Below are 21483 nucleotides of genomic sequence, written 5' to 3'. Positions count from 1 at the left end.
GCAGCACCACAACTGGAAAAGAAAAAAGAAAAGAAAAAAGAAGTTATTTCTTTTAAGAGGACTGTAGTGTCTATACAACTACCCTGACAAATGTCTCATCCAGAACCCAAAATATCTTGTTGAAGATACTGAAAATGAGAGAAATCAAAACAGTAAAGGAAGTAGTAATGTGTATATAGAAGGAGAGAAGGCAGGGAATATGCTAAGAAGCTAATTATGTTAATCCTATTTAGCAAATCAAACAAAGAGGGAAAGCCCATGATTGAAATTACAGAAAAGAGGAGATTTTGGTTCATAGACAAATATAAGAATTTCTACATAGGAAAGGTGTTCTCTAGCACTGGGGTAGAAAACCCACTTAGCTGAGTCAGGAGCAGTAGATAAAAAGGCTTTGAATTCTGATCATTTCAAACACTGGCCTATTAATGAACAGTTAGTGCTTACTGTATGTGGTGAGTTCTACTTAGTACTGGCAGCCTAAATGTAGAGACATGGAGGGGAAATATCACAAAGCATTGCTATTAAATTATTTTTGCTTTAAATATGGCTTAAAGTTCTATGCTTTCAGGCCTGCTCTTACAGGAGTTGCATCTCATTGCAAAATAGCTGTACTCTTTTTCTTAACAGTAACCTCACAGGCCTCCTCTCAACCATATCCACATGCAGGATGCTTGGTCTTAGACTTCAAAGTTTACTGAGCTTCAGAGCTTAGCAAGTTCGAGGGGAGCAAAATAATTTTAGTTTGAGAGTCTCTTTCATGATGCTGACATGTTCTAAGTGATTGGAAAACTCAGAGGAGTTTGATATATCTCAAACTTAACATGCACAATTTCTGGAACCATGAATTGCTGTCCTTAATCTGAGGCCTGATTTATTGTCCAAATAGAAGTAACAAGAATCAATGTGATGTTCTCTGAGTGTTTGTTGTAGCAGTGAAAGGTGCATGGAGAATGCCACTGCTTGCATTTCCACTGTCCATTACATGTATGACAGCAACCCATGGGCTTAGCTAACAAATTGCCTAAGGCACAGACTGCTGAGACTATGTATAGTCATGATTGTGAGAAACAGTTGTAAACATAAGAAGATTTTCAGCTTCTAAAAGTTCATCTTAGGTTTTATACCATTTCCCTGAATGCTCCAGCCCATGGTAAAGTCAGGATTTGCAGAGCAGCAGGCTGCCAAGAATGCTGTGGATTTATGTCGCACAGTATATGGCATTCGTGTTGGAAAACCATGCCTGCATTTCATTCACAAGCATTCAGGATTAGCAAAGCTTTATGTCCCCTGCCTTACAGATAACCATTTCCTAACGAAGCAGCAATACCAGTTGGCAGCAGGGCCAACCCTGTCCTACTCAGTATTTTTGTTAGTTGCATACAAAGCAAACAAAATCAGCTTCCCACTCCATGCCCAGGCTTTTGAGTGGGAGGGTGTATTTTTGTTTGCTGTGCTGTGCATCCAAAGAGTGAGTGTTCCCCTGTAGATAAAATTCAGTATGAACTCTGCTGTTCTTAGTGGAAACAAGGCAAAAAGAGAACTTCAGAGCCTGCATCTTCAAAGATGCCACTGGTGCAATATTAATTCCCAATAAAATACTATAGACAGTAAATTTGTAGATAGTAAATTTGAAGAATGAGACTCTTTGTGTCCTCAGTTTGATACCAAACAGAGGTTAATCTGTCTCTAAGAAGCTGTAGGCCAGATTCACTCTAAGAAATCCAGCCCCTTTGCCCTGATCTGGCTTTGTGCAGGGTCGGGAGAGCCATCAGATCTCGTAGGCTGGATGTTCTTCAGGTGAAGAGTGGATCAGACTGGAAGCAGAGCTGGCATGGTTAGCTCTCCTGTCAGCTCCCCTGCAGCATGGACATGAAGGGCATGACTGGATATGGATGAAGAAGCCACATGGCTAATGCCCTACCTGCTGTCAGACTGTGTGCTAAACAGTATTCCCCTGCTCTATTATTTTCTCTGCTGAGGTTTGCTAATGTAAAAATGTAGCCCAGATCTTGTAGAAGCCTTTCAATGTAGTCCTTCCTTTTAAAGCTATGTACTAATTCTAAATTTTTTTTTTAATTATCTTAAAATAAAGCTACATATTTTCAGTACCTTGATGACCTCCACGGTCTGCAGTTGTCCCCAGTGGATTGTAGCAAATAAATATGTGTCCTACTTGGACACCAACACTGCATGACAAATGACTGCACTGCATTCTTGTATGGCTGACCCTTATTTTCACTAAGTGTAGAAAACTAGGAGCCAGGAAAGAGCTTTGAATTGAAAATTGCAGGTTATTGCTGAAGAAAATAAGGAGGTTTTCTTTTAGAGGTTTTTGTGAGACAGGTTGCCCCACGTCTGTTTTGTGATTGCATTTTCTAGCTAGAATCACAAAAGAGTTTGTTGGGGTTTTTTCAGCATCCCTTTCATAAAGCAGCAAAGTTTTCTTTGGAAGACAGATATGAGAAGTGCTTCCTCCATGCTAGTATGTGGTGTGGTCCATGAAATCTAAGTCATTAGCTACTAAACTGAAAATGCCTTTTTAAGACCTCTCATAGCCATCTGCTGTGCTCTGTTTTCATTCGGTGCCATGTGTGTATTAATGAAATGATTGCATCAGATTATATCTTTTATTCATAAAATCATCTAGGTCATCTGCTTCCACCTACACTTGGTTTCTCATTAAAATGAGCATTTGTGCATACATTCTGTCCCCACTGTGTGAGTACAATCCTAGCTTCAGTCAGCTGCTCTGTGCATCTCACTAAGAAATACTTCTCTGTGCTTTCGATTCTCAAATGAAAATCCTTCGAAAGACAACTCCAGGGTTTCATGCTACAGAAAATGTGGGGGGTTGCCTACAATTTGAAAAGCAGAGACTTCCCAAAAGGTACAAGATCTGGATGTACTAATGACCTCAGTCCTACATAAGAGGAAGAAACATTTCAAGAACTCCTTTTGCTGCCAAGAGATAGGTAGCACACTCTTCATATTTAATCAGCAATGTTTGTGTCCAAGCTGTCGACAGCAGGGCAGACAGTGGTGTTCCTTGGCGTGAGGATGGGCTACAGTCTGCTGTTATACACACTTGAGAAGAGGGAGGTGTCAGGTGCAGAGAATTCAGGGCTTTCTGTAATGCATGAACAGACAAAATACTCTGGTTTTCTACTAATCATGTTAAGACTCATTTACGCAGCAGAGCTCCACATCTGCAACTGAAGATAGCTATAAATGGAAAGTTCTTTGGAAAATCAATGAATGTTGTCAGTAAAGAAGGAATAAATCTATCAATATTCACAAACTTTTAAAACAAGAGCTAATAGGTCATGCTGTTCCATAACTATTCTTGCTAGGAGGGTTACTGTAAGAAATATTTCACGAAGGGGGCAGGTATTCAGTAAATATTCCACAATGTTCTGAGCTAAGAGAAATTCTTCCCAGAAGAAAGATTGGCCATTGGAATGGGCTGCCCAGGGAGGTAGTGGAGTCACCATCCCTGGAAGTGTTTAAAATAAGCCTGGATGAGGCACTCAGTGCCATGGTTTAGTTGATTAGATGGTGTTGGGTGATAGTTTGCACTTGATGATCTCAAAGGTCTTTTCCAACCTGGTCAATTCTGTGATTCTGTGATTCTGTGATTTAAAATATCTAAATGTAACTGCTTTAACTGGAAAACAAATTTTCAGCATCATACTTTTCTGGTTACAGAATATTTTATTTCCTGACAGACAATATCACTCAGGTTTCCTCAAGGTCTTGTCAGCTGTCCGCTAGGACCATCTCATGCATAAATTAGTGCTTCAAATCAGTTTCCTTGGAAATAATTTGGGCCTACATACTGAATAGGAATTGCATATAATTCTACTATATATACAGCTCCCAGTGCAGGAGGATCTACACTTTTTGCAAACTCCTGACATTTGCAGATAGGCTGAAGGTGGAAGGAAAACTTCATTGAATCACATCCCTTCAAGGATTTGAAGGAAAACTTTCATTGAATCAAATCCCTTCAAATTGACAGGCTCTGGAAAGAAATACAAAAGAAGTGAAGTAATCCAGGGGACAGATCATCTGCTGCCACTCTCTTCATTTTCCCTTCTGTCTTTCACAAGTCTCAAAAGAGCACTCACATTGTGTTATAGTATCTGTTAATGCAGCTTCCTGGGCTATGATGATCAGGGGGTTGGAGCACCTCTGCTGTGAGGACAGGCTGAGAGAGCTGGGAGTCCTCAGCCTGGAGAAGAGAAGGCTCCAGGCAGACCTAATAGTGGCCTTCCAGTACCAGAAGGAGGTTACAAGAAGGCTGCAGAGGGACTGTTTGCAAAGGCCTGCAGTGATAGTATGAGGGGCAACGGTTTGAAATGAGAGCAGATTTAGATTGGATGTTAGGAACAAGTTCTACACCATGAGGGTAGTGGAACACTGGCACAGGTTGCCCAGGGAAATAGTTGAGGCCCCATCCTTGGAGATATTCAAGGTAAGGCTCTGGGCAGCCTGATCTAGTTGAGGATGCCCCTGCTTACTGCAGAGGGGCTTGGACTAGATGACCTTTGGAAGTCCCTTCCAACCCAGAACATTCTATGATTCTAAGTGTAAATTTGTGAGCAAATCTTGTGTGGATTCTAATTACAGTGTACTTAAGGGTTCCACATTCACTAAAGGAAGAGCTTTTCAAAAATACCTTTGAGTATGAAGGATTCCACATAATCAGACTTAGAAGACATTGTAATGGTGTAAAGAAATATGCACACACCAACATAATAAATTCAGCATGGAAATGAAAATGCTCTTTCACTGATAAAGGATTATGTCAGTATCTCAGCATTTGAGCCAAGTGCAATGCTGACTTTAAAGTAGTAGTGGCACAGAATCACAGAGTTAACCAGGTTGGAAAAGACCTTTGAGATCATCTGGTCCAACCTGTCACCCAACACCATCTGATCAACTAAACTATGGCATTAGGTGCCTCATCCAGTCTTATTTTAAACACTTTGAGAGATGTCTACCCCACCACCTCCCCGGGCAGCCCCTTCCAATGGCCAATCTCTCTCTCTGGGAAGAATTTCTTCCTAACATCCAGCCTAAGCCTTCCTTGGCACAACTTGAGACCGTGTCCTCTTGTTCTGGTGCTGGTTGCCTGAGAGAAGAGACCAACCCCCACCTGGCTACAACCTCCCTTCAGGTAGTTGTAGATAGCAATGAGGTCTCCCCTGAGCCTCCTCTTCTCCAGGCTAAACACCCCCAGCTCCCTCAGCCTCTCCTCACAGGACTGTGCTCCAGACCCCTCCCCAGCTTTGTTGCCCTTCTCTGGACACATTCCAGCATCTCAACATCTTTCTTGAACTGAGGAGCCCAGAACTGGACACAGAACTCAAGGTGTGGTCTAACCAGTGCTGAGCACAGGGCAGAATGACTTCCCTGCTCCTGCTGGCCACACTGTTCCTGATGCAGGCCAGGATGCCATTGGCTCTCTTGGCCACCTGGGCACACTGCTGGCTCATGTTCAGCTGCTGTCAACCAGTACCCCCAGATCCATTTCTGCCTGGCTTCTCTCCAGCCACTCTGTCCCCAGCCTGTAGCATTGCTTGGGGTTGTTGTGGTCAATGTGTAGAAACCAGCACTTAGATTATTATTTTATAGAGTCTATGCTTTCAAAAATACACATCATAAAATATAAGTGAGCAGGGCTTGGGGACTCAACCACCTCCCTGGGCAGCACATTCCAATGCAATGATCCTCAGAGGTCTCTTGCAACCCCTACCTGTGTGATTCTGGATCTTTTCTATTTTAGTAATGTAAGAGTCCTCTCTATTGGAACTCTAAGCAGCATTTTGATGCTTGTATTCCACGGGGGGGGGGGGGGTGGGGGGGTGGGGGGTGGGGCGGAGGAAGAAAGGAAAAAAAAAAAAGATACATCATGCTCCAGTATTTCAGTATGAATGCATTACATCAAGTTTTATTTTTCAGACTTACTGCTTTGCTTTGCCTTGTCTACATTTATCTTCATCCAACTGCTGAATCTCTACAGTCCCAGCTGCTTGCAGTTCAGTGACATGATTCACAGCACAGCTGATTTCCTTTGTTCTGGTTTTTACACCACCATATGTGTTCAGTATTCCTGGTGCTCCTCACTCCCATCCTCTCCCTCCTCATCTCACCAGTCAAAAAGGGAATCCACATTACATTAAAGCATCCCTTCAGAAGCCAGGCTGAAACAGGCCCATTAGAATGTGCTGCCCAGAAAGGTGATGGAGTCACCATCCCTGGAAGTGTTTAAAGTAAGCCTGGATGAGGCACTCAGTGCCATGGGTTAGTTGATCAGATGGTGTTTGGTGATAGGTTGGACTTGATGGTCTGGAAGGTCTTTTCCAACCTGGTTAATTCTGTGATTCTGTAATCCCTTAAAATAACTAAGGCAGTCAGATGATTAATTTGAAAGTAAAGTCTATCAGTGAATGGAAGGGAAAAGTGGGAGGTCTATAAGAAGTGCAGAATATTTTTTTCATCATTCTGTTGGTCAAAGATTCTACAGTTACAATTAAAATGTGTGCAATATGTTTGATATTAAACCATTAAAGGTATATATGGACATGGACCTGGACCTGATGGAGAGGGTCCAGAGGAGGGCCTCAGGAATGATCAAAGGGTTGGAGCAGCTCTGCTATGAGGACAGGCTGAGGGAGCTGGGGGTGTTCAGCCTGGAGAAGAGGAGGCTCCAGGGAGACCTAATAGCAGCCTGCCAGTACCTGAGGGGGCTTAAAGGAAGGATGCAGAGAGACTGTTTACAAAGGCCTGCAGTGACAGGATGAGGAGCAATGGCTTCAAACTAGAGAAGAGCAGATTTCAATTGGATATTAGGAACAAGTTCTTTACTATAAAGGGTAGTAGAACACTGGAACAGGTTGCTCAAAGAGGTGTTTGAGGGCCCATCCCTGGAGATATTCGAGATGAGGCTGGACAAGACTCTGGGCAGCCTGATCAAGCTGGGGATGTCCCTGCTGACTGCAGGGAGGTTGGACTGGATGAGCTTTGGAGGTCCCTTCTGGCCCAGACCATTCTGTGCTTCTATGATTCCATGAGATTCTATAATCCTATGATTCTATATAGAGGTATAAATGTGTGCTCATACATAATGTGTGTGGGTTAAATTCATTCTGTCCTCAGTCCAGAGCTCTTTCAGCTCAAACCAAGACATCTGTAGAGTTCATAGAATATTAAAAAGAAAAAAAATAGACTTTTAGTGAAGTTAAATCTTATAAACACTCAGAATTGTCAATTTCTTAGTCTAGAATCTTTAGTCTAGTCTATAGAGCTGCAGAGGTTCACTGGCAAATACTGATTCATAGACCCAGAATAGTTTCCCAGCCCCATCCCCACCAATGCACATCTAGAGTTTCAAGGGTGGTGATTTAAAATGGCATTTTTGTGAGTTCCACAACTGCTACAAGAAACAGCATCTGCTCAGTGCTGTGGAGCAGGCTTTGTTTTTAGAATGCCATTTGTTAATCTTTCCTAAACAAAAGGATGAGCATTCAGTTAATTTTTTGGCAATGCTTCTGGAGCAAAATCAAATCTGGACTATCATTTTTTTTCCATGAATCAGCAGGCCTAAGTTTTATGAAGCTGTGATTCCATTCATATTTTCCTGTGTCTCTTAGAGGTGCTGTGCTTTTAGCTAGGCTTGCAGGAAAGTGTTTGTGACATGGCAAGAGAAAAAGGATAAATCAAATCATTCATAAAACATTGTGGAACACCTACAATTGTGCAGGATCTGTTGCTGTCTTTAATGAAAAAAGACACGTCAGTCTTATTTGCAATGTTGCTATGGTACTGGAAGTGAGTTTATTTTTCTAGATCACAGTGAAACCCACGTAATTTCTCACATAGGTCAGAGTTGCTGAATGGCTGCATTGCTTTACACACATCTTATGCAAATCTGTCCTCATTTTAATTAGATATTTGCTTTGCATTTTGGATTCAGAAATTCTGCTTTGTAGTTGTTTGCAACCTCTTTCACACTTTCCTGTGGGGGAAAAAAAACAAAACAAAACAAAACAAAACAAAAAACCAATGTGAGTTCCTGTGAGAAACATAACCAAAAGATCAGTGATTTATTGGGAAGAAAACAAAAATGTTTCATAGAATCATAGAATCAGCCAGGTTGGAAGAGACCTCCAAGATCATCCAGTCCAACCTATCACCCAGCCCTAAGCAATCAACCAGACCATGGCACTAAGTGCCTCATCCAGGCTTCTCTTGAACATCTCCAGGCACAGCAACTCCACCTGCCTGAGCAGCCCATTCCAATGGCCAATCTCTCTTTCTGGGAAGAACTTCCTCCTACTATCCAGCCTATACCTCCCCTGCACAGCTTGAGACTGTGTCCTCTTGTTCTGGTGCTGGTTGCCTGGGAGAAGAGACCAACCCCCACCTGGCTACAACCTCCCTTCAGGTAGTTGTAGACAGCAATGAGGTCTCCCCTGAGCCTCCTCTTCTCCAGGCTAAACACCCCCAGCTCCCTCAACCTCTCCTCTTAGGTTATGGTATCATTCTCCATGATTTTCAGAATCTAAAGCTGTGTCTGTCCTGCTGAGTGGGAAACAGAGGGTGATGGAGGGTACTGAGTGGGAAGCAGAGGGTGATGGAAGGTGCTGAGTGGGAGGTTGGCCAGGGAGGTTGTGGAGTCTCCTCTGAAGACTTTCAAAACCCACCTGGATGTGTTCCTGTGTGGCCTGCCCAAGGTGATTCTGCTTTGGCAGAGAGGTTGGACTTGATCTCTGGAGGTCCCTTTCAAACCTTGACATTTTGTGATTCTGTGATTCTGTGAAACAGGGTGCAAAGATGTGCTTTTCTTTACCTTATCCACATTTTCTTTCTGACATTGCCAGGAGGCTTGGGGACCTGCTATTAGCAGGCTGGTTCACAGTAACAACAGTGCTAAACTGAGCATTGGATCATCCCTGGGTACTTCTCACAGTATCACAGTCTCACAGTATATCAGAGGTTGGAAGGGACCTCCAGAGATCATCAGGTCCAACCCCCCTGCCAGAGCAGCATCACTTAGGATAGTCTGCACAGGAATGCAGCCAGGTGGGTTTGGAAAGGCTCCAGAGAAGGAGACTCCACAACCCCCCTGGGCAGCCTGTTCCAGGGCTCTGTCACCCTCACTGGAAAGAAGTTTCTCCTCATGTTGAGATGAAATCTTCTCTGTTCAAGTTTGAACCCATTGTTCCTTGGCTTATCACTGTGCACCACCCAAAAGAGCCTGGCCCCCTCCCCTTGACACCCACCCCTCAGCTATTGAGAGACATTGATCAGATCCCCTCTCAGTCTTCTCTTCTCCACACTAAACAGCCCCAGGGCTCTCAGGCTCTCTTCACAGGGGAGATGCTCAAGTCCCCTAAGCATCCTCCTGGCTCTCCCTTGGATTCTCTCCAGCAGGTCTCTGTCTCTCTTGAACTGGGGAGCCCAAAACTGGACACAGGATTGCAGCTGTGGTCTCAGCAGGGCAGAGTAGAGAGGTTGCAAAACTTCCCTAGCCCTGCTGGACACACCTTGCTTGATCCATCCCAGGATCCCATTGGCTCTCTTGGCCACCAGAGCACATTGTTGTTCCATGCAGAACTTGCTGTCCAGCAGCACTCCAAGGTCTTTCTGTGTGGAGCTGCTTTTCATCAGGGCAGCCTCTAACCTGTCCTGGTTCCTGTTGTTATTTCTCCCCAGATGTAGGACCCTGCACTTGTCCTTTCACACTAGTGCTGGCCCAGCTCTACACCTAGCTGAGGATCAAAGGAAACTGAAAGGCTCCATTACCCACTTCTTGCCAGGCTGAACATCTGAAACACATCTTGAACTGTAGAATCTGCCATGGAAAATATTTGTTGAACTTCAAAGGTTGCAACAGAGTGAGAACACTGCCATATATTTACACTTCCATGCAGATGAGTAAATATTTTAAGCATAGATCAGATCAGGTTGCCTAGAGCACTGTTGAGCCTCACCTCGAATATCTCCAAGCATGGAGCCTCAGCTAACTCCCTGGACAACCTGTTCCAGTGTTCCACCACTCTCATGATAAAGAACTTGTTTCATCCTACAGTGGCTTCAAATATTTGCTGATAAGCAATTAAAGACTTGACCTGGGCAACCTGATCTAGTGGAGGATGTCCCAGCTTACTGCTGAGGGGGGGTTGGACTAAATGACCTTTGGAGGTCCCTTCCAACCCAGACCATTCTGTGATTCTATGACCTGATTTAAAAAAAAAAATAATAGACTATGTAAATAAGTAGTATGTCCAAAAGCCATGGATAACTTATTGATCTGCTTTGTTTCATTAGTGTTGTTTCATTATTTCATGTATTTCTTTGAAGAAAATGAGATACCTTAGGGCAGAGATTGTGTTATAAAGAGGAAAGGCTTACAGGAAAAGTAGCACAGGGGAAGAGATTAAAACCACGATAAGTCAGCTCTCCATGAGGCTTTAATAAATATTTGTGAAGCATATTTAGCTCAATTACACCAACTCTTTATCCAGGTCCAGACTCCTGCTACCTGAAATGTCAGTGCAAAGTGTTCCTTAGGCTTGGAGGCACCGTGTACATCCAGAAAGAATGTGTGAAATGCAAATATCATTGCCACGAAGGCAAACAAGGCGTGAGAGAAAACACGAGCTCAAACACAGATCAATTAACCCAAAGCACACCAACTAGACAGGTGGATGAGTCATACAGCTCATGTGGGCAGAGTTCCTCTTGAGTGGAAAATGCACTTGATGCAGCATGTTTCGCTGCAAAAGACAATGTGGCCAGCAAACTGAAGTCAATTGGGTGGCAAGCCTCCCACCTGTGCCATGACGACAGAAACATCCTCGAGCAGAGGACAGGGACTGAGTTTCTCCTTTTATAAGGTCTCTTGTGATTAGCCTTTCCCAAGAATGTGGTTTCCTTCAGTTTTTTTCAGAAGACTTTGGAAAAAAAAAAAAAGAAAAACAAAACAAAAAATAAAACACAAGTAGAGTGTAAAGTAAAATGTTGGTTTGCTTTTTTCTTTTCACTGGGAAGGTTGGTCAGAGAAATATATATATCAGGTGTATATATCAAAAGAATTAAATAAAAAATATTTAATCATTCTTTTCTCTGGCAGAAGGGAAAAACAATCTTTCCAGAACTAGGAAGGACCAATAAGGAACAGATTACCCAGGTAGGTCATGGATGCCTCCTCCTTGGAGGTGTTCAAGGCTAGGTTGGATGAGGAGCAATCTGGTCTAGTGGGAAGTGCCATGCCCATGGCAGGGAAGTTGGAACTAGATAACCTTTAAGGTCCCTTCCTAGATAACCTTTAAGGTCCCTTCCCAGATAACCTTTAAGGTCCCTTCCAACCCAAACCATTCTATGAATCCATGGATATACTTGTGTCACAGGACAGTGATGATCGTCCTCATAGGTGGTAGGAAAACTGCATCTGAAACAAACCAAGTGCACTGCCAGAGTGGCTATGAAGAGCTTGTGAAAGTATCTTTGTTTTTAATTAAGTGAACCTGTAAATAGGAAAAAACCCAAATCACACTACACATAGAAAAGAGAAAATTAAACCAATGCATGACTCAAATTACAAGTGGCTTTGTGAGACTGCATAGCATGGCATTCTTACTTCAGAGAACACAGAAGTCATGAGGTCTTGGGTGACAGGTTGGACTTTGATGATCCTTGAGATCTTGGGAGACAGGTTGGACTTTGATGATCCTTGAGGTCTTTTCCAACCTTATTGATTCTATGATTCTGTGTGATTCTGTGATATTTATTATGAAAATCAGTTTCTCAGAAGCCAAGAGCTGTGCAGTTACTTTTAACACATAAACTCCCCAGCATTTTGGTGACCATGATAAACAACTCAAAAGCTGCACACACCAGAAATTAAGTTAGCCCTCAGCACCTGCAGCAGATCACGCTAGGATCCAGACCAAGAGACATAGTTTAAGAAGTCCACACTCAATGCCCTTTCACAAAACAAGTTTAAAGAGTGTCTCCACTTGACTCCTTTCAGGCCCTATATCTAATGGTTAGTTAGAAGCCAGCACTGGAGGTTTACAGCACGGGAAGGAAAAAAACTGTTGAAGAAAACAGCCACACCTTCTCCTACTCTACACTGTCCTACTACCATTGTTGGCTTCAAAACAGGAGCGGTGCTCTCATTTATCTGACCTGAGAACTTGGCCCTTACAGCCCATTGCAGCAGTTTTGTCCTACATTTAAGTTATAGCTGAAGTTCTAGTCTTCTAAAATAACACTCACTGAAACCAAATACATTTCCACCCTTCAGGAGATTTTTAAAGAGGTTAACTTGTCTATGGCTTGGGTAAGTGTTAAATCATTATCAAAATGAAGTTACATCCAGTAACTTCTTTCTTTCTCATCCATCCCTCCACTGCTTGCATCAGGCAAACTGTGTTTGTGGAAAGAGCATGGAATTTCAGGAGAATTCCAAACAAATGTGATGAGTTCCTGTCACGGACCTACAGCAGGACTGACTTCTAACACACACTTGTAACACTTGAGTTTTGTCCGTAGCCCAGGAATTTATTTACGTGCTCCTCAGTGCCATCTGCTGTAACCAGATGCATTCAAAACCTTAAAAGAAAATCAAATAGCCAGTATCAGTTGGTCCTTGGCAGAGAAATTATCTAACTCTAGGCTTAGAGCTGTCCAACAAGGATAAAATCTCGTCAATGAATGAGTTACACATCAACAAAGATGAAGAACTTGGTCACAGCTATGTTGCTGGACACCCTTATGAAAAATTCCTGTGCAGCCTTCCTGTAGGATCCCTTCAGGTATTGGAAGGCTGCTGTCAGGTCCCCCTGGAGTCTTCTCTTCTCCAGGCTGAACAACCTCAGCTCCCCCAGTCTATCACAAAGAAAAAAAGCATAACAAACTTGTTTGTCCTTTTGGATACCCAGAAATTCCTAGCAGCTCCTGCAATGCATTTACAGAACACAGAGCACTGCAGGTCTAGCAAAGCACCACCAGCAGTTTCTTGGGTTTTTCACAGCAGTATTTATCTGTTCTGTGGTATTTGTGGCATCCTCTATACTTAGATTGGCAAATGCCACAAATACCATGATAAATTTAAACACTGTGAGTGATAAATGTCAAGCTTTTAATAGTGCCACTCTCTCTCTGTGTCACCACACAACCCTATTTGGAGATTGCACAGTCACCATCTCTATACTATTACTTATAAAATAAATACCCTTTTGAGCATTTTAAATGGCAGTACATGTGCTTTGTAGAATAGGCAGGATGAGCAAAGAAGCTTTGGGCTTTTGGCAGAGAGGAGAGCCTGCAGGTTACTATTCCTGAGCATTTCATATGCTGTTTGCTTACAAAACAAAAATCAAGGCAGGCGGTAGTTTCCTATTTCTCTTAGGCGTCAGTACAGTGGGAAGAAATCATGGTCTCAGTTGAAATTAAAGAGCAGAGAAAAAGTTGTCCAGCTTGTTGATCACAATGACTAACATGACTGATCAGAAAGGAGAAGTCTACAGGACTATTGCAGCAGCCATTAAGTCCAGAATGTGACACCAAACGTTGCAGACTTGCTCTGTACATGGCCTCAGGCACTTTTCACACTTCCAGCAGTTTGTGATATCTTCAGGCTACATGTCTTCAGGCTGTATGTTATAAGAAGGAATGAGTATTCCACATGGTCACTAAAAGCATTTCAGTTCTGATCTTTTCTCAAAACTCCACAAAGTTCTGAGTTTTGCCCTTGAGCAAAAGAAACTAAAATCAAGAGTTAACTTCTGTCTTAGGAACCAGGCTACAAAGCATACAGAGTTTTGCCCTAGCCACATATCTCTGTGATGTTTCTGACATGAAATACCTGTCCTTCCAACTTCAACGACCTTCAGTTTCCAGGGGGTAAGGTGGACTCATATGTTACATCATACAGATGTGGTGCCTGAAACCTGTTACCAAACCAGGGTTGCTCTTCCATTGCAAAGTTAAGTAGAAGACTTAGGGAAGATAACTGTATGCATATATATATATATGCAGACATATCTGCTGTGAGGATAGGCTGAGGGAGCTGGGGTTGTTCAGCCCAGAGAAGAGAATACCCTCAGGGGACCTTAGAGAGGCCTTCCAATATCTGAAGGGATCCTATTTGAAGGCTGCAGAGGGACTTTTCATAATGATGTCTAGCAATAGGACAAGGAGGAATGGTTTGAAGTGGAGGCAGAGGAGGTTTAGACTGCATCTTAGGAAGAAGTTCTTCAGTATGAGGAACGTGGAACTCTGGAATAGGTTACCCAGGGAGGTTGTGGATGTCTCCTCCCTGGGGGTGATCAAGGCCAGGTTAGATGGGGACTTGAACAGCCCAGTCTAGCTGAGAGACGTCCCTGCCCATGGCAGGGAGGTTGGAGCAGATGATCTCTGAGGTCCTTTCCAACCTAAGCCATTCTATGCTATACTTTCATGTGTGTATACACACATATACAAAACTATGGATGTATATAAATGGTATTCCAGCAAACACTTTGGAGAACCCCGAACCAAATTCAAGAGAGACTATCACCAGAAATAACATAACCACTCATTTCCCTATGTGCAGTGAAGATATCAGTTCCACCGAAGTCTCTTTCAAAGTCTTTTCGATTCAGCTGCCAAAATACATGGGCAGGAGATCAAAAGCTACTGCATTACTGCGGTTTGTCGAGCTGCCATACAGTGCTGAGCTGCACAGGAGAGGTCCAGTTCAATTAAAAATAAATCTAAAACCATTTCCACACCAGGAAGACTACTAAAGCCTAAGATCACCCTGTCCGTCACATATTACAGCACAAACCCAGGCTGGGTGCAGAGTGGGTTGAAAGTACCTCTGAAGAAAGAGATTTGGGGGTGGTGATTGATGAGAAGCTCACTCTGAACCAGCAGTGTCCTTGTGCAGCCAAGCAGGCAGCTGTGTGCTGGGCTGCAGCAAGAGGAGTGTGGCCAGCAGGGCCACAGAGGGGATTCTGCCCCTTTGCTCTGCTCTGCTGAGACCTCACCTCCAATACTGCACACAGTTCTGGTGTCCCCAGCATGAGAAGGACACAGAGCTGTTGGAGTGAGCCCAGAGGAGGCCACCAAGATCATCCAAGGGCTGGAGCACCTCTGCTATGAGGATAGGCTGAGGGAGTTGAGGTTGCTCAGCCTGGAGAAGAAAATACTCAAGAGAGACCTTAGAGCTGCCTTCCAGTACCTGAAGGGATCCTACAGGAAGGCTGCAGAGGGGCTGTTCACAAGGGTGTCTAGGAATAGGACAAGGGGGAATGGTTTGAAGCTGAGGGAGAGTAGGTTCAGACTGGATCTTAGGAAGAAGTTCTTCAGTACAAGGGTGGTGAGACTGATTAAAGGTTTTGTCACATATTGGAAGTTCCAGGTTTTACAATACACTACTTTACAATCTGAAAATACCTCTGGGCATGCTGTCGTATCTCATGATGGATTGTGATACTTAGAAAGCCATAGAATACATTAACCACCTGCTCTATATTCACTCCTGAAAACATAGGTGTGGCTTTTTACCTATGCATCAAAGAAATCCTTCCACATTTGTAAGAATAAAGCCCACAGACTGTATTTTTCACAACCACATTTCTACACCTACAAACAGGCTGTCTGCTATGAGCTCAGGGTTTAAGTTATGAATGAAACAGCATGGTAATGAAGTTGAATTCATCACCAGTGCTGAATAAGTAGCTCAATGGCTTAATTATATTCATTTGGATAATTGGCTGCTCAAATTGTCAAACTAATAGAACAGATAATGAAGTCAGAAGCTTAGCACAAGGAAGGTGGTTTCTGTTTAGCTGTAACAGAAGACTGGAGAGGAGTTTATTCCCTTTAATCTTTTCCCAAAGGAAAGCTACAGGCACAGAACGACCTTGATTTAACTGGTGGGGAAAAAAAAAAAAAAACTTTTCCTCTGGGTGGTGTTTCTTGACAAGGAAGGATCCCTCAGTACAGCTGCTAAATTCAAGACATAATTCATGCCAAAGAAGTCAAAGTTGTTTTTTTCCTTATCACCTCTTCAGTTGTTTGCATTTAGAATCTGCAAAGATGTCTGTTTCTACAAGAATTATTAAATCCTCTGGTTTATCAGAGAATTATTACAAACACACACACACAGAAACAGTTAACTTTAAAATATTTTTAGTTAAAAAAAAATAAAAAGCACCAAAAAAACCCCAAACAAACAACAAACAAACCACTACCAAAAACCCAAACAAAAAAAAAAAATCCCCCAACTTAGACCACTTCATGCTTAAGATTAATGTTTCTTATTGTGTTTGGGTTTGTTTGTTGTTTTCTTTTTAGAGACAGTTTTTGAAGACAGTAGCCTGTGTCCTGAAAAGAATTGATATAATTAAAACAACAACAAGATTTAACATGAAATTCAACGTCAAAATTCATCTATTACATAAACATGAGGATCTGCCTTTAAATCCCTAAACTTCTCCTTTTTTACCCTTTCATAGCAGCTGCTATATCCCCATGCTTCTGAATGCTGATCTCCCCACCCAGCCTGGCCCAGCAGGCTGTGCCTCCCAGACTCTTCCCTGCTCAGGCTGAATTCAATGAGCTTTTTCCACCTGCTTCTTTTCTCATCCCAGCTGAGGCAGACACACCCAGCAGCAGAGAGCTGGGGGAGAAACTCACAGCAAGAGCTGCTGTGCTGCTACAGCCACACATTTCCACACTCTTTAGAAGGCCCACAAGGATGAGCAGAGGGCTGGAGCACCTCTCCTATGAGGACAGACTGAAAGAGTTGGGGCTGTTCAGTCTGGAGAAGAGAAGGCTCTGAGGTGACCTTCTTGTGGCCTTCCAGCATCTGAAGGGAGCTACAAGAAAGCTGGGGAGGGACTTTTTAGGCTATCAGGTAGTGACAGGACTACAGGGAATGGAATAAAGCTGGAAGTGGGGAGATTCAGGCTGGATGTAAGGAAGAAGTTCTTCCCCATGAGAGTGGTGAGAGCCTGGAATGGGTTGTGCAGGGAGGTGGTTGAGGCTCCATCCCTGGAGGTGTTTGCAGCCAGGTGGATGAGGCTCTGGCCAGCCTGATGTAGTGTGAGGTGTCCCTGCCCATGGCAGGGGGGTTGGAACTGGGTGATCCTTGTGGTCCCTTCCAACCCTGACTGATTCTATGATTCTCTGAACTGGAGTTGAAAATATTCTCTTTGATCTATTTCCCAGCATTGCCTTGTCTGTTTGTTTGTTTGTTTGCAGAAGCATGTCTAGGAGCCATGGTGGGATTTGGAACTGTTTGGAAAGAAAGCTCTTGTAGTCCTCATTGTCATTGACAATACCCTTCCTAGTGATGTAAACCTCAGGGGCTTAGAGACTCAGAACAATCTTTAAGCTCTTTCTTACTCCCTTGCTACCTGGATTCTATTGGGTACCTCCACAGACTTACTACATCATTTACGTAGTATGTCAATAAAGCTTTATGCTAATCCACATCTACTTTTTCCTCTCTCTCTCTGTATATATATAAAATCTGGTTAAAATGCTTTTCTAAAACAGAATTCATCTCCTCTAAAATTGGTAGAGCTCAGATAACTTGTATTTTATGAATTATTTTCTTAGGATTTATAAAAAAGGGAAAGAAAAAAGATTGTCACCAGTTATATTATAGAATTATAGAATTGTTAGGGTTGAAAGGGACCTCAAGGATCAGCTAGTTCCAACCCCCCTGCCATGGGCAGGGACATCTCACACTACAGCAGGTTGCCCAGAGCCACATCCAGCCTGGCTGCAAAAACCTCCAGGGATGAGGCTTCCACCACCTCCCTGGGCAACCTGTGCCAGTCTCTCACCACCCTCACAGGGAAGAATTTCTTCCTAATATCCAATCTGAATCTACCCATTTCTAGTTTTTTTTCCATTCCCCCCAGTCCTGTCACTACCTGACACTCTAAAAAGTCCCTCCCCAGCTTTCTTGTAGCCCTCTTCAGATACTGGAAGGCCACAATGAGGTCTCCTTGGAGCCTCCTCTTCTCCAGACTGAATAACCCCAACTGTCTCAATCTGTCCTTGTAGGAGAGGTGCTCCAGCCCTCTGCTTGTCTTCATGGCCCTTCTCTGGACACCTTCCAGCACCTCCAGATCCTTCTTGTAATAGAGAGTCCAGTGGGTGCAGTACTCCAGGTGGGGTCTCACCAGAGTGGAGCAGAGGGGGAGAATCACCTCCCTCGACCTGCTGGCTGTGCTTCTCTTGATGCAGCCCAGGATGTATTTGGCTTTCTGGGCTGCATTTTTTGCTAATGCCCACTTCCTATATCATTCACACAGGACAATCAAACATTCATAGAGCTTAATCACAAATTAAATCCATCCTTTAGTTGTCACAGAAGGGCTTAGATTGGAAGGGACCTCAGAGATCATCTACTCCAACCTCCCCAGCGTGGGCAGAGACACCTCTCAACTAGACTCAGAAACTCAAAGACTCATTCAACCTGGCCTTGAACATCCCCCAGGGAGGAGGCATCCACAACCTCCCTGGGCAGCCTGTTCCAGAGTCTTACCACCTTTGTACTGAAGAACTTTTCCCTAAGATCCAGGCTAACCCTGCTCTCCCTCAGCTTCAAACCATTCCCCCTTGTCCTGTTTAGACACCCTTATGAACAGTCCCTCTGCAGCCTTCCTGTAGGATCACTTCAGGTACTGGAAGGCAGCTCTAAGGTCCCCTCAGAGTTTGCTCTTCCCTAGGCTGAACAATTCCAGCTCCCTCAGCCTATCCTCAGGTGTTCCAGCCCAGCATATTAAAAGTCACAGCAATTAATATTTCTCCCTGCTGAGTCTGCAAGTTTCAGCAATCATAGTCATCCTCAGGAGAAAACACCAAAGTAATCTCTATTACATTACTTGCTTTCTTTCTTGAGTGTAATGTGTGACTTTACTAATCACTCAGTTTTATAAATCATTTTTCCCCCCAGTTTTTCTAGTGTCTTGATAAAAACAGAAGCTTCTGTCACAGGATGCTTCAGGGTGAGACTGGATTCAGCTGTTGCTGGCAGAAAGTATTGGTCTCTGCCTGGGCCTTGTATTCAGTTTATCCAACCAGCAAAGAGGTTTTTCTCTCTTTGTTTTTTTCCTGTTGTCATGTTATTATTGTAAATTAATCTGACTGTCACATATATTTAGAATCACCTCATGTTTTTTAAGTCTGAAATCCTCTTACTCTAAAAAAATTATCACTCTACAGAATTCAAGTATTCAAGCTGAAAAAAAAAATATTAGTGCTTTGCCTAAGGTTAACTTTTTTTTTTTTAAGCTTTGGTAAAACAACCCTTTTAGAGAAGATTAGTGCAAAGTAGACAACTCTATCAAATTTATAATGACCCTCCTACTGATTTTTTTCAAAGGAGCCTTGCAGCACTGACAAGTGAGTTCTGAAACATCTTCTCATTTCCTCTTTCAAAACAAAAATCCCTCTTTCAAAGTAGAATGAGTGGATTTTCAGATTCTTAGGACATACAGCATGCAGATACTACAGGCTTTTTGTTCTGCTCATAATCCTATCCCTCAAGACTCTGATCATTGTCCTATCCCTCAAGACTCTGATTCGTAGTCCTACCCCTCAATACTCTGCAGTGCTGAGATGCTCATTGATCTGCAAGGAAAGTTGTCTGCAAGGTCTGTGGGTCAGGTAACAGTGGTAGTACCCCAGTACACTAGGGGTTGGAAGGGACCTCAGGAGATCATCCAGTCCAACCCCCTTGCCAAAGCAGGATCACCTAAGGCAGATCACACAGGAATGCATCCAGGTGGGGTTTGAAAGTCTCCAGAGAAGGAGACTCCACAACCTCTCTGAGCAGCCTGTTCCAGGGCTCTCTCACCCTCACTGGAAAGAAGTTTCTCCTCATGGTGAGCTGAATCCTTGTACCTTTCAATCTAAAGCAGAAGTACGGGGTTGTGTTGTTCTGGCTGCCAGAACAGGCCATAAGATTTTTGTCCCAGCTCTTATCAATGTGTTTCAGCATTTCTTAAAGACTTTTTCTAGCCCTCAATACTGAATAAAGCCTCTTTGTGTAGCTTATAAATCGCATCAGACTGACTTCCCAAGAGTGACTTCCACTCCATTGTACACAGAGAGCAACCAGGAGCTGGGAAGTCAAATAACAGGACACACTTCAGTGTGACAAAACCTTGTGCCATCCATCCACACTGCTTTCAAAGTATGAGTGTTGAATCTATAAGTTTGGCTAAACATTAAGATTCCTTCTTCCATCTCATCAAGAGCAATGAAGGTTAATTGTGATCCTCTGGTCTCAAAAATTTATGTCAATGGCTTCATTAGCTGAGCTGTTTCAGAGTTCAGAGGTGAGTAATTATGATCACAGCAGGGTTTGGGTACAGCTGGGTTTTAATTTGCCTTTTCTAAGGAAGGTTCTGCCATATCTTTAGTGGTTATCACATAGGTGCTCTCCAGTTCATTTTTGCATCCCATCCCACCACCTTCATTTACCACATAAAATGTATACCAATATAATTAAGGCTTCTTTTAAAAAGCAAACAAAGGCTAAACTTTAATGGTGGCATCTCTGATCATTGTTTTGAACCCTAGCTTACGTGACTTAACTCTCAAATTCCTCTCCATCAAATCAATCAGCTGCCTTATCCACATTTAAAAGGCATAGTTTTGCTTCCATAAGTAGTTCTCCTATGAGGACAGGCTGAGAGAGTTGGGGTTGTTCAGTCTGGAGAAGAGAAGCCTCTGAGGAGACCTTATTGTGGCAACCAGTATCTGAAGGGGGCTACAAGAAATCTGGGAAGGGACTTTTTAGGATGTCAGGGAGTGACAGGACTGGGGGGAATGGAAAAAAACTAGAAATTGGTAGATTCAGATTGGATGTTAGGAAGAAATTTTTCCCCATGAGGGTGGTGAGACACTGGCACAGGTTGCCCAGGGAGGTGGTGGAAGCCTCATCCCTGCAGGTTTTTATAGCCAGGCTGGATGTGGCTGTGAGCAACCTGCTGTAGTGTGAGGTGTCCCTGCCCATGGCAGGGGGGTTGGAACTGGACGATCCTTGAGGTCACTTCCAACCCTAACAATTTTGTGATTCTGTATCGTAATTCCAACCCCCACTGAAAGTTTTCACTGCACTGAGTGTGAACACACATTTTTCAGTGGTAAAGTATGGGACTAAGGCATTAAAACTGAAAAAGAAGTGGAAATATTCTATAAGAGGAGAAGAAGGGTGAGGCATTGCTGCTTTTTACAGTTTCACAGTCTCACAGTATATCAGAGGTTGGAAGGGATCTCAAGAGATCATCAGGTCCAACCCCCCTGCCAGAGCAGCATCACTTAGGGTAGTCTGCACAGGAATGCATCCAGGTGGGTTTTGAAAGGCTCCAGAGAAGGAGACTCCACAACCCCCCTGGGCAGCCTGTTCCAGGGCTCTGTCACCCTCACTGGAAAGAAGTTTCTCCTCACACTGAGCTG

Source organism: Indicator indicator, chromosome 4 (genome assembly GCF_027791375.1).
Source record: "Indicator indicator isolate 239-I01 chromosome 4, UM_Iind_1.1, whole genome shotgun sequence".
NCBI lineage: Eukaryota > Metazoa > Chordata > Aves > Piciformes > Indicatoridae > Indicator > Indicator indicator.
This window is presented reverse-complemented; position numbering follows the sequence as displayed.